Source organism: Eumetopias jubatus, unplaced genomic scaffold (assembly GCF_037043125.1).
Source record: "Eumetopias jubatus isolate StellerSeaLion01/CBP00866 unplaced genomic scaffold, mEumJub1_p1.0 scaffold_5, whole genome shotgun sequence".
Classification (NCBI taxonomy): Eukaryota; Metazoa; Chordata; class Mammalia; order Carnivora; family Otariidae; genus Eumetopias; species Eumetopias jubatus.
The window spans coordinates 807,595-822,097 of NW_028274811.1; the positions used below are offsets into that span (position 1 = coordinate 807,595).

General features: G+C 39.1%; 1 protein-coding gene across 3 annotated transcripts in view; it reads right to left on the minus strand.

The window, feature by feature from the left end:
* LOC114201203 (immunity-related GTPase family M protein 1-like) overlaps window positions 1–14,264 on the minus strand; it is a 34,451-nt gene extending 20,187 nt beyond the window's left edge. For all 3 annotated transcript variants that reach the window (XM_028093760.2, XM_028093759.2, XM_028093761.2), the window contains exon 1: window positions 13,959–14,264. The gene's annotated coding sequence lies outside the window, so the exon portion shown is untranslated. The remainder of the gene's footprint in view (window positions 1–13,958) is intronic.
* Window positions 14,265–14,503: the final 239 nt, after the last annotated feature.

Sequence of the window (14,503 nt, forward strand, 5' to 3'; positions counted from 1 at the left end):
TGTCATTGAAAATAGAAGGAGAGATAAAAAGCTTCCAGGACAAACAAAAACTAAAGGAATTTGCAAACACGAAACCAGCCCTCCAAGAAATACTGAAAGGTGTCCTCTAAGCAAAGAGAGAGCCTAAAAGCAACATAGACCAGAAAGGAACAAAGACAATATACAGTAACAGTCACCTTACAGGCAATAAAATGGCATTAAATTCAGATCTTTCAATAGTTACCCTGAATGTAAATGGGCTTAATGCCCCAATCAAAAGACACAGCCTACCAGATTGGATTAAAAAACAAGACCCATCAATATGCTGTCGGCAAGAGACTCATTTTAGACCCAAAGACACCCCCATATTGAAAGTGAGGGGGTGGAAAACCATTTACCATGCTAATGGACAAGAAAAGAAAGCTGGGGTGGCAATCTTTATATCAGACAAAATAGAATTTAAACCAAAGACTGTAATAAGAGATGAGGAAGGACACTATATCCTACTTAAAGGACCTATCCAACAAGAAGATCTAACAATTGTAAATCTCTATGCCCCAAACATGGGAGCAGCCAATTATATAAGGAAATTAATAACAAAAGCAAAGAGACACATTGACAACAATACAATAATAGTGAGGGACTTTAACACCCCCTGACTGAAATGAACAGATCATCTAAGCAAAAAATCAACAAAGAAATAAGGACTTTAAATGACACACTGGACCAAATGGACTTCACAGACATATTCAGAGCATTCCATCCCAAAGCAATGGAATACACATTCTTCTCTAGTACCCATAGAACATTCTCCAGAATAGATCACATCCTAGGTCACAAATCAGGTCTCAACCGATACCAAAAGATTGGGATCATTCCCTGCATATTTTCAGACCAGAGTGCTTTGAAACTAGAACTCAATCACAAGAGGAAAGTCGGAAAGAACTCAAATACATGGAGGCTAAAGAGCATCCTACTAAAGAATGAATGGGTCAACCAGGAAATAAAGAAGAATTAAAAAAATTCATGGAAACAAATGAAAATGAAAACAAAACTGTTCAAAATCTTTGGGATGCAGCAAAGTCAGTCCTAAGAGAAAAGTATATAGCAATACAAGCCTTTCTCAAGAAAGAAGAAAGGTCTCAAATACACAACCTAACCCTACACCTAAAGGAGCTGGAGAAAAAACAGCAAATAAAGCCTAAACCCAGCAGGAGAAGAGAAATAATAAAGATCAGAGCAGAAATCAATGAACTAGAAACCAAAAGAACAGTAGAACAGATCAACGAAACTAGGAGCTGGTTCTTTGAAAGAATTCACAGGATTGATAAACCCCTGGTCAGACTTACCAAAAAAAAAAAAAGAGAAATGACCCAAATCAACAAAATCATGAATGAAAGAGGAGAGATCCCAAGCAACACCAAAGAAATACAAACAATTAAGAACATATTATGAGCAACTCTATGCCAGCAAATTAGATAACCTGGAAGAAATGGGTGCATTCCTAGAGATGTATCCACTACCAAAATTGAACCAGGAAGAAATAGAAAACCTGAACAGACCTATAACCACTAAGGAAATTGAAGCAAGCATCAAAAATCTCCCAACAAACAAAAGCCCAGGGCCAGATGGCTTCCCAGGGGAATTCTACCAAACATTTAAAGAAGAATTAATACCTGTTTTCCTGAAACTGTTCCAAAAAATAGGAATGGAAGGAAAACTTCCAAACTCATTTTATGAGGCCACCATTACCTTGATCCCAAAACCAGACAAAGACCCCATCAAAAATGAGAACTACAGACCAATATCCTTGATGAACATGGATGCAAAACTTCTCACCAAAATCCTAGCCAATAGGATCCAACAGTACATTAAAAGGATTATTCACCATGACCAAGTGGGATTTATCCTGGGCTGCAAGGTTGGTTCAACATCTGCAAATCAATCAACGTGATACAATATATTAACAAAGGAAAGAACAAGAATCATATGATCCTCTCAATAGATGCAGAAAAAGCATTTGACAAAGTACAGCATCCTTTCTTGATCAAAACTCTTCAGAGTATAGGGATAGAGGGGACATACCTCAAAATCATAAAAGCCATCTATGAAAAACCCACAGCAAATATTATTTTCAATGGGGAAAGGCTGAGAGCTTTCCCCCTAAGGTCAGGAACCGGCAGGGATGTCCACTCTCACCACTGCTATTCAACATAATATTAGAAGTCCTAGCCACAGCAATCAGACAACAAAAAGAAATCAAAGGCATCCAAATCGGCAAAGAGGAAGCCAAACTCTCACTCTTTGCAGACGATAGGATACTTTATGTGGAGAACCCAAGAGACTCCACCCCAAAACTGCTAGAACTCTTACAGGAATTCAGTAAAGTGGCAGGATATAAAATCAATGCACAGAAATCAGTGGCATTCCTATACACCAACGACAAACCAGAAGAGAGACAAATTAAGGAGTTGAAACCATTTACAATTGCATCCAAAACCGTAAGATACCTAGGAATAAATCTAATCAAAGAGGCAAAGGATCTGTACTCAGAAAAGTATAAAATACACATGAAAGAAATCGAGGAAGGCACAAAGAAATGGAAAAACTTTCCATGCTCATGGATTGGAAGAACAAACATTGTGAAGATGTCAATGCTACCTAGAGCAATCTACACATTCAATGCAATCCCCATCAAAATACCATCCACTTTTTTCAAAGAAATGGAACAAATAATCCTAAAATTTGTATGGAACCTGGAGACCCCGAATAGCCAGAGGAATGTTGAAAAAGAAAAGGAAAGCTGGTGGCATCACAATTCCGGACTTCCAGCTCTATTACAAAGCTGTCATCATCAAGACAGTATGGTACTGGCACAAAAACAGACACATAGATCAATGGAACAGAATCGAGAGCCTAGAAATGGACCCTCAACTCTATGGTCAACTACTGTTTGACAAAGCAGGAAAGAATGTCCAATGGAAAAAAGACAGTCTCTTCAACAAATGGTGTTGGGAAAATTGGACAGCCACATGCAGAAGAATGAAACTGGACCATTTCCTTACACCACACACAAAAATAGACTCCAAATGGTTGAAAGACCTAAACATGAGATAGGAGTCCATCAACATCCTAAAGGAGAACACAGGCAGCAACCACTTCGACCTCACCTGCAGGAACCCCTTCCTAGAAACATCGCCAAAGGCAAGGGAAGCAAGGGCAAAAATGAACTATTGGGATTTCATCAAGATAAAAAGCTTTTGCACAGCAAAAGAAACAGTCCACAAAACCAAAAGACAACCGACAGAATGGGAGAAAATATTTGCAAATGACATATCAGATAAAGGGCTAGTATTTGAAATCTATAAAGAACTTGTCAAACTCAACCCCCAACGAACAAATAATCCATCAAGAAATGGGCAGAAGACATGAACAGACATTTTTCCAAAGAAGACATCCAAATGGCCAACAGACACATGAAAAAGTGCTCAACATCTCTCGGCATCAGGGAAATCCAAATCAAAACCTCAATAAGATACCACCTTACACCAGTCAGAATGGTTAAAATTAACAAGTCAGGAAACGACAGATGTGGCGGGGATGTGGAGAAAGGGGACCCTCCTACACTGTTGGTGGGAATGCAAGCTTGTGCAACCACTCTGTAAAACAGTATGGAGATTCCTCAAAAAGTTGAAAATAGAGCTACCGTATGATCCATCAATTGCACTACTGGGTATTTACCACAAAGATACAAATGTAGGGATCCGAAGGGGTACGTGCACCCCGATGTTTATAGCAGCAATGTCCACAATAGCCAAACTGTGGAAAGAGCCAAGATGTCCATCGACAGATGAATGGATAAAGAAGAAGTGGTATATACACACAATGGAATATTATGCAGCCATCATAAGGAATGAAATCTTGCCATTTGCAATGACGTGGATGGAACTGGAGGGTGTTATGCTGAGTGAAATACGTCAATCAGATAAAGACATGTATCATATAACCTCACTGATATGAGGAATTCATAATCTCAGGAAACAAACTGAGGGTTGCTGGAGTGGTGGGGGTTGGGAGGGATGGAGTGGCTGGGTGATAGACATTGGGGAGGGTATGTGCTATGGTGAGCGCTGTGAATTGTGCAAGACTTTTGAATCACAGATCTGTACTTTTGAAACAAATAATGCAATATATGTTAAGAAAAAAAAAAGATAGCAGGAGGGGAAGAATGAAGGGGAGTAAATCAGAGGAGAGACAAACCGTGAGAGACGATGGACTCTGAAAAACAAACTGAGGGTTCTAGAGGGGAGGAGGGTGGCGGGATGGGTTAGCCTGGTGATGGGTATTAAAGAGGGCACGTTCTGCGTGGAGCACTGGGTGTTATGCACAAACAATGAATCACGGAACACTACATCAAAAACTAATGATGTAATGTATGGTGATTAACATAACAATAAAAAATTTAAAGATTAAAACATCCATACAACACAAAACAGTCTACATGTTCAATTCAATCCCTGCATTTTTCAAAGAAATAGAACTAACAATCCTAAGATTTATATGGAACCACAAAAGAACCTGAGTAGTCAAAGCAATCTTGACAAAGGACAAACTGCAGGTATAACACTTCCGGATTTCAACCTATATTACAGAGCTATGGTAATCAAAACAGTATGGTATTGGCATAACACAAGACAGATAAACCTGTTGAACATGATGAGTACCCATAAATAAACCCAAATATATATCATCAATTTATTTATGACAAAGAATGCAAGAATATAAAAAGGGGTATGGACAATCTCTTTAATAAATGGTGTTCAGTAAACAGGACAGCCAAATACAAGAGAATGAAACTGGACTATTATACCATCACGAATACTAACGCAAAATGGATCAAAGACTTGAGTTTAAGACCTGAAGCAATAAAAGTCCTAGAAGAACATTTTTCGGGTAAATTGCTTGACATCAATCTTGGCTATGATTTTCTGGATCTGACTCCAAAAACAATGGAACAAAAGCAAAAATAAAAAAATGAGATGAAATAAGCTAAATTAAAAAGCTTCAACACAGCAGAAGGAAATCATAAAAATTTTGAAAAAACAACTTACTGAATGGGAGAAAATATTTGTAAATCACATCTGATAAGGGATTAATAGCCAAAATATATTTAAAAAAACTCATACAACTCAGTAGCAAAAAAGAAAAAAATATGATTAAAAGATGCACAGAGGATCTGATTACATGTTTTTCCAAAGAAGACTTAGACAAATGGCCTAAAGGTACATGAAAAGATCCTCAACATCCTACTCTTCATGGAAATGCTAATCAAAAGCACAATGACATATTACCTCACACTTGTTAGAATGACTACCTTCAAAAAGATATCCCACAAAAAGGGAATCTTAATGCATGGTTGGTGGGAATGTGAACTGATGCAGCCGCTATGGAAAACAGTAAAGAGTTTCCTCTAAAAATTGAAAATAAAACAACCATATGACCCAGGAGCTCCCCTTCTGGGTATTCAACCAAAGATAATGAAAAACACTAATTTGAAGAGATATATGCACCCCCATGTTCATTGCATCATTACTTACAATAGCCAAGATATGAAAACAACCTAAGTGTTCATTAATGGATAAAGGGATAAAGAAAATGTGAGATATATATATACATATATAATGTATATGTATGTATATATATGTATATTTGTGGTATATATTTAATTTTGGTATAATTTTGTGTGTATATATATAATAGTGACATATATATTTATATATATAAGATATAATATTATTCAGTTATGAAAAAGAATAAAATCTTGCTACTTGCAACAACATAGGTGGGACCTTGAAGGCTTTAGCTAAAATGAAGTAAGTCAGAGAATGACAAATACCGTATGATCTCCTTATTTGTGGAATCTAAAAAACAAAACAAAAAACCCTAAAACAATGAGATCCTAGACAAAGAGAACAGAAAAAGTTCTCTGGGAGGTAAACTTTCTGAGTCTTTGGATTTCCAATTAATGCCTTTATTTTGTGATCACTTTCAATAAATAGTTTAACTGAGTAGAGGATTCTGGATACATCATGTTGTCTTAGAACTCTGAAGATCTACTTCCTTCCAGCATGCCATTTTGCCAGTAAAAAAGCCCAATGCCAATTCCATTCTCATTCCTAGATGGTCCCCTGGTTGTCTCCATGGAAAATTGTAGGAACTCTTCATCCCTGGGGTTCAGAAGTGTCACCAGGGACTAGTGACCTGGAGCACTTCCACTTACCACTCAGCATTCAGAAGGCTCCTTAACTTGACTGCTGACATGAAAAGACATGGAGGGGGCGCCTGGGTGGCTCAGTTGTTAAGCGCCCGCCTTCGGCTCGGGTCATGGTCCCAGGGTCCTGGGATCGAGCCCCACATCAGGCTCCCTGCTCGGCGGGAAGCCTGCTTCTCCCTCTCCCTCTCCCCCTGCTTGTGTTCCCTCTCTCGCTGTGTCTCTGTCTGTCAAATAAATAAATAAAATCTTAAAAAAAAAAAAAGAAAAGAAAAGACATGGAGGAAACTGAAATGCATATTACCAAGTGAGAGAAACCAATCTGGAAAGGCTATATACTGCATGATTCCAACTGTGTAACATTCTGAAAAAGGCAAAACTATAGAGATGAGGAAAAGATCTGTGGTTCCCAAGGGTTCAGGGGAGGGAGAGATAAGTCAGTGCAGCATAGAGGCCATTTAGAGCAGTGAAACCACTCTGTGTGATATGATAATGGTGGATCAGTGGTGGATAAATTATACTTTTGTCAAAACCCATAGAATATACAACATCAAGAGGGAACCCAATGTAAACAATGGATGTGGAGGGAGAAAGATGGATCAGTTTGGGTTCATGAATTGTATGATGGGGTGAGCTGTTGACAATGGGAAGGCTGTACTTGTGTGAGGGCAGGGGATACATGGGAACCCTCTGAACCTTCTGCTCAATTTTGCTGTGACACTAAAACTGCTCTAAAATACAGTCTAGTGAAAAAGATGGCTGTTGACATTGTTCTTCAGCTTTGCCACTGTCCTTTGTTACTTTTTCTTAGTGTAATATGTGTTCCACAGCTACCTACAGTAGGATATATATAATATTACATGCATACATACACACAGAATAAAGGAAGATATAAAGGGGTTCCAGGGTGGTTCAGTCAGTTAGGCATCTGACTCTTGGCTTCTGAGATCCTGAGATGGAGCCCAACATTGGGCTCCCTGCTCAGTGGGGAGTCTGCCTGAAAATCCTTTCCCTCTTCCTTGCCCCTCCCCTGCTTGCAGGCACTCTCTCTGTCTTAAATAAATAAATAGCTCTTTCATAAAAGAGATATAATCATGCAGCATTAAAAAAAGATACAAATATAAATACATGTGAACTCAACTCCCAAAATGAACTAGAATGTTTCTTGTATAAATGAATATTCCTACACACTTAACCCCATTACCTGCTTCTCTGTATCTCTTCTCAGACATAAAACACCTTTAAATTTTGCATTTATCATTTTTTGCTTCCTTCAGTTTTTACCACTATGTGTGTTTACTCAGAAAATATATCATATAGTTTTCCTTGATGGGTGTCTTAGAAAAATATGATTATTTTGTGTATCATCTTCTGTAAACTGCTTTTCACTTACAATTGTTTCTATCACATGTTTTTTCCGTTTTGCCAAGATAGCACATATAATCTATTCCCTGTCAATGGAAATTTAAGTTTGGGGTTCTTTAAAGTTGTTTCTTTCTCTTCAACACAGTTCCGCTATAAACAGGTTACACATGTTTCTTGTACACTTGTGCAGGAACCTTCACCAGAAATAGGGGTGGAATTGGTAGGTCATAATATCCTGATTCTTACACATTGCACAAAAGAAAGAGAATGCATTGCTTACCAAACAGCATCAAATTTCCAGTCATTCAGATATTTTCTGTATGTCTATCACTACTGGGTAGTTGAAAAGGATCTGCCTGCCCTTATACTCAAGTGTGAAGTACACTTGTAACTTGGTGTCTGTGACCATCCATTTCTCTCTTGAGTAGGTTACATGGTATCAGATCACATCTGCATCTGAAGCAGCTTCCTGAATCATGTCCTTTAAGCTCTGAAGGAGCTGCTGGCTCATCCTCCTGGGTCTTTCTCTGAATGGACTTCCCCTGAATAGACTTCCCCAGGGCTGCTGGGGTTGTCAGACACACCCACACCATTCTCTAGTCCAACTCTAACATTACACAAGGAGTACTCCTACTAAAAATTATTTTAGACTTAGAGTTTTTTCTGGACCAAAGTATGTATCCCCAAGTTCCTATGGTGAAGCCCTAACCCCTATTGTGACTGTATTGTTACTGTTCTTTAGGGAAGTAATGAAGGTTAACTGACCTCAGATGGGTGGGACTCTGATCCAATAGGACTGGTGTCCTAGAAGAAGGGGAAGAGCACCAGGGATGCACACACATAGCGAAAGGCCATGTGAGGACACAGCAGGAAGAAAGCCATCTACAAGCCAAAGAGAGAGGCTTCAGTAGAAACAAAACCTACTGGCACATTGATCTTAGACTTCCAGCCTCCAGAAGAGTGAGAAAATAAATTTTTGCTGTTTAAGCCCCCCAGCCCATGGTATTTTGTTATGGCAACCTTAGCAAACCAACCTCCTGAAGAGTTATTTCCAGAATCCAGTCTGATTCCCAATAGGTTTTTATTCCAGTTCAATGCTTCAGCTTCTCTCCATTGGATTGGAAGTGTGCTTTTAGTCAAGGTTGAGAGGATTCTAAAGAATTAATTCCTTTTTCCTTTGTCACTGAAGCCTTGAAAACTCTCCTTCTCTTCCTGCTAACACCATGGCCAGCCCTGGGGAGCTGCTCACCTGGATGTATGAGCCCAAGATGCGCCTGGATGGCCTCTACCCAACCTCCCACAGATGCTCTACCATCATTCTTTCACCATCACCTCACAACACAGGTTGAATTCCAGGGTGTAAAAGAGCCAGAGTAGCCCACTGAGACCCTGAGTGTGTTCTGAGTGCTGAGGTCACAGGGCTGGGTTCAGGTCCCAGAACTTCTCTTGGGAGTGTGGTGAATGCAGACTTCCCTGACAATGGCTGCTATCACTGGGTCTGACTAGAGATATTTTGTGTTTCATGGACTGTAAAAGAAACTTTCTGCCTTCTGCTCCCTGCCAACTTGAGAAGATCAAAAAGTTGACTACCCAAAAGACATGACATCACGACATATTGAGTGCCATTTTCAAATTTAAACATACAGTGAAAAGTCCCATGAAGTCAGTGATGATAGGAAGATGAGTGTGCTATCTGAGAAGGAATGTAAATGACTCAAGAATCCCAGAAAAGCAAATATTGGTACTGTACTTCTAGTATCAAAAATTAGACACCAAGAGGGGCACCTGAGTGGCTCAGTCAGTTAAGTGTCTGCCTTTGGCTCAGGTCATGATCTCCTGGAATCAAGCCCGGCATTGGGCTCCCTGCTCAGTGGTGAGTCTGCTTCTTTCACTCCCTTTGCTTCTCCCCCCATTCTTGCATGCTCTCTCTCTCAAATAAATAAAATCTTAAAAAAAATTTAGATACCAAGAAACTCAGGCTGTCTGGTTGCAAGATGGGTGTCCCCTGGCTGGTGAAGTAGAAATGTTTCCTATCCTCACTAAGGTCTGGGTGGAACTTCCTTTAAGACCACCGCATTTGCCTTCATTTCATAAACCAGCTTGTGACTGTGACCCTCAGCACCTCCATAGTAGGGAAGGTGGTGGCTGTGGAAATGTTTCCTGTCTTCAATATTCTCAGAGGCCAGTGGGAAGAAGCAGACAATGGAAATGTAGGCAAAACATCTAGAATGAGGTTACCCAAAGCAAACTCTGCTGTGTAGGAGAGGACTGTGTCTCTCAGGTAAAGACTGTCCCAAGACTAATAGGAGTTTCAGTGTAGGGAATATGGTCAATGAGATTGTAGTAGTGGTGCATGGTGACAGCTGGTAGCTACACTTGTGGTGAACACAGCAGAACATATAGATTGCTGACTCACTATGTTGTATATATGAAGTTAATGTAACATTGTGTGTCCAATATACTTCCATTATTAAAAAAAAAAGTATCCCAGGAGTTCTAATTAAAGAGTAAAATGAGGGAAGACCTGGCATTGCGGATATGTGAAGTCCAGATAAAACTTGTCTCCTTCCCTGCTCTCCAGAGTGATCAATCCACCAACGGAAGCAGGACCGGGAGACCTCCTGGCTACCCCAAGAGTAGCTGCCTCATATTCTCTTTCCTCTAGCACCAGACTCTGGCTTAGGTCCTCCACTAACCAGGCCAGTCACAACATCACCCCGAACCTCATTCCTTATGATGGCCAACAAACACATGAAAGACGCACAAAATAAGGAATTGGAGAATTAAGCTACTTGAGGTCTCTTCCTGCCTCAGTGTTTTTTGGTTCTGTGACTCCTGAAAGCACAAGAGGACAGTTTCCCTGTCCACCTAGGTATAGACTTGCACACCTGCTGACAGCCAGTTGGACTCAGTCAAGGGCTTCAGCTGCCCTTGAGCCTGCCCCAGGAGCCTGAGACTCTACAGCTGGAACATAGAGTCCCAGGGACTGACCTGAAACTGAACCAATTTCTTACACCATACACAAAAATAAACTCAAAATGGATTAAAGACTATATCCATAAAATCCTAAACCATAAGTACCCTGGAAGAAAGTACAGGCAGTAATATCTCTGACATCAGACATAGCAACATTTTTCCATATATGTCTTCCGAGGCAAAAAAAAATAAAAGCAAAAATAAACTATTGGGACTACATCAAAATAAAAAGCTTGTGCACAGTGTAGGAAACTCTCATCAAAACTAAAAGAAAACCTACTGAATGGGAGAAGATACTAGCAAATGACATTTCCAGTAAAGGATTAGTATCCAAAATACATAAAAACTGACATAACTCAACACCAAAAAACAAATACTCCGCTTAAAAAATGGGCAGAAGACAAGAACAGACATTTCTCCAAAGACAATATCCAGATGGCCAACAGACACATGAAAAGATGCTCAACATCACTCATTATCAGGGAAATGGAAACCAAAACGACAATGAGATATCACCTCACAGCTGTCAGAATGGCTAAAACAAAAACACAAAAAAACAAGAAGTGTTGGCAAGTATGTAAAGAAAAAGGAACATTTTCGCACTGTTGGTGGGAATGCAGACTGGTGCAGCCACTCTGCAAAACAGTATAGAAATTCCTCAAAACCTTAAAAACAGAAATACCCTACAATCCAGTACTTGAAATACTGGGTATTGACTGAAAAAAAATAAACACTAATTCAAAGGGGATACATGCACGCTCTGTTTCTAGCAGCATTATTTACAAGAGCCAAATAACGGAAGCAGCCCAAGTGACCATCAGTAGATGAATGGGTGAAGAAGATGTGATATACATATACAATGGAATATTATTCAGCCATAAAAAAAATTAAATCTTGTCATTTGCAATGACATGGATAGGGATAGTGCAATGCTAAGAGAAATAAGTCAGTTAGTGAAAGACAAACACCATATGATTTTATGCATATGTGGAATTTGAGAAACAAAACAAATGAGCAAAGGGAATAAAAAAGAAAGACAGAGACAAACCAAGAAACAGACTCTTTAGAGAATAAACTGATGGTTATCAGAGGGGAGGTGGGTAGGTGGTGAGTGAAAGAAATGATGGGGATTAGAGAGTACAGTTAACATGATGAGCACTGAATAATGCATAGAACTGTTGAATTACTATATTGTAAACCTGAAACTAATATAACACTGTATGTTAACCATATTGGAATTAAAATAAAAAACGTAATAAAAATAATAAAATAAAAATAAAAATAGCTTGGGAGAATAATTTAGTTTGAGGTCTCATGGTCTTTTATTGCTCATGGGTAATCAAAGCATAATTGCTAAGAACAAGTAAATTAAATAGATGTAAATTAATTTTTTTAGATCTAAACTAATTTTTTTTAAAATTTAGGTAAATTCATTACATTTCTAGATCATATCCAAATAAATTAAAATCATGAAACATTAATTACTAAACATACATGTCTCTAATATTGGCTTCTTTATTACTGAGAAACTAAAGATAAATGTAAGTCTGTTGGTAAACTTTTGTATGGAAAGATTGTACTGTAAAAAAAGCATGTGTTTCTAGAAGTTATAAAGTGTATTTATAAACTTCCCATCTCAAGAACAGAACACTGGTCTAACACACAGTTAACAAGTGCTTACTGCTTAATTTTCACTAGAAATTAAAGTTTCTAAGTGTTAAGAACTCTAATGTGTGTGGTTAAAGCTACTAAAAATTAAAAAAGGAAACATCTCTGAAAGAAAGAAATCTAGGTTATGTGCTTTTGGTAAAAAAAAAAATGTATATGGACTGGAGAAACACTTTTTTTGAGGTGAAAGAAAGTAGTAGAAAGATTATGAAAAATGAACCTTTGGAAAGGAATTTATTCATGGTCAGGACTGACAAACATTGTAATGAATATGTTCTCATAGAAAAGTATGATGCAAAATTAGAATTTGGTTTCCTATAACAAAGATTTGATGGTTATTTTAAACATTTGATTACTTTTGGTAATAAGTTGTGAAAGTTCCCTTACCATTTAAGTGATCTTCCTAGAAAACAAAGATTCTGTGTTTTATGTTGCATTTCCATGGGTATATAAGTGTTCTAGAAATTATGTGAAATTCCTGGAAATTTGATATGTCCTAGTATAATGTTATCGCTTGTAATTACTCTCTTACCTTCTGAAATTGCTGTCATCAAAGCTGAGGTTCACATTAAAAGGACTGAACCAGAGTATCAGGAAAATGACCCAGCTGACTCACATAAAAAAACAGCCAGGAAAAGAATCTGTAAAGATTGTGGCACATGTGGATAACATCCATTCTGCTGCTAGAAAAATGTCCCCTCATTGTGAGATTTTTACCATTCTGATGCCGAGTTAACATGGTACACTTCTGAACCAGAGAAAATAAGATGGATAAACGATGGCTCTAAGTTGAACAAATAGGGATTTACGAAACACAAGACATCTGCTTGATTCTTCCTGACTCACTAGCAAACACTTTTTTGTGTTGTTTTTTCATTCCTTCACCCATCATAGTGCATTTCAGATGACTCAAACTATGGCTACATATTGGAGGGGAGACTTCTATAAAATTGTAGAAATCTCCCAGCAATGTCTGACTTGTCTGGCCCATTATCCTGGAAAAATTATTTTTGCCCCCAGAGACCTCACGCCTCCTCCTTTGAGAGACATTTGAACACTCACAGCTGGTCTTTATTCAGTAGTCACCTAGCCTGGGTTATCAATATGTTCTTCTTACTGTGTGTGTGTTTTCCAGTTAGGATGAAGCTTTGCCCTGCAGCAAAGCTGATGCCCTCACAGTGGTAAAGGAACTGTTAATGACTTCTTTCTCTTTCCTTTCTTCCTTTAAAAACATTTCCTTTCCTATAGCTCAATGGAGCTCCTTCCTATTTGCTAGATAAGATGCTGCCTAACTCATGAATCATTTAATGAAGCTAATCACTCTTTAAAATTTGTTGATTTTAATTTTTTAACAGCTAATAAGCATTGTCTCCCCAGAAAAAGGTATTTAGGCATAAGATGGAGGGTGTCTGATCCAGAAGCTCTTGGGGAAAAGCCCCTATGCACTGACACCCCTGACATTCACATGTTCCTTGTGCAGTTCACAGGAATAAAGTTTGTTCTCAAAATGCCCTCTGAAAATGTCCCAAATAGTTAAATGCTCTAACTGGCTTACAGCCATCCACCAGACATCCTGCCCCTCAGCCTTCCAAGTCCACAGCACCTAAAATCAAGCATGCAGACTCTCCCAACCTCAGGCCTACAGATCTATAATTCTATTTTTAGACCCGTACTCAATCCAAAATGATTTCTTGCTTACCTGCTCCTGAAGGAAAAGAGGCTTCTGGTGTCAGAGCTGAGCTCTGAATATGCCCCCAGGCAGCACAGGAAATGCTGAGCCTGGATGAAGTGCTCCCTGCAACCCACAACAGGAACACTCCTCTGCACAGACTGGCCTTGCACTGGAACACACCCTGTGTGCTGATACAGTCACTGCGGAGATAAAGAGTGGACAGTCATCTGAAATATCTAAACTGTGTGTGAGGAGCTGACAGGATTTAAAACCTCTCTGGCATCTGTTCCACCCTCACAGGATCTGGCCAATAGTGAAGCAGCCATCACATTGCAGAGCCCTGCATTTGCAAGAACAGAAAGTGAAAACAAAGTTCTGAGGGCTCCTTTTCCAAGAAACACAGCCATTGCCAGGAAGTGAAAGTGAAAGTCACCACGGTCATTGATTTTGTGTGTTTTTGACATCATGAATGAGAGCAGGGCACGGGATCCCAGGCAGCATGGGATCCCAGGCACCCAGATTCTCAGTGACGCCCAAAGGACACCCTAATCAGGCCCCAGGCTCAAGGCCAA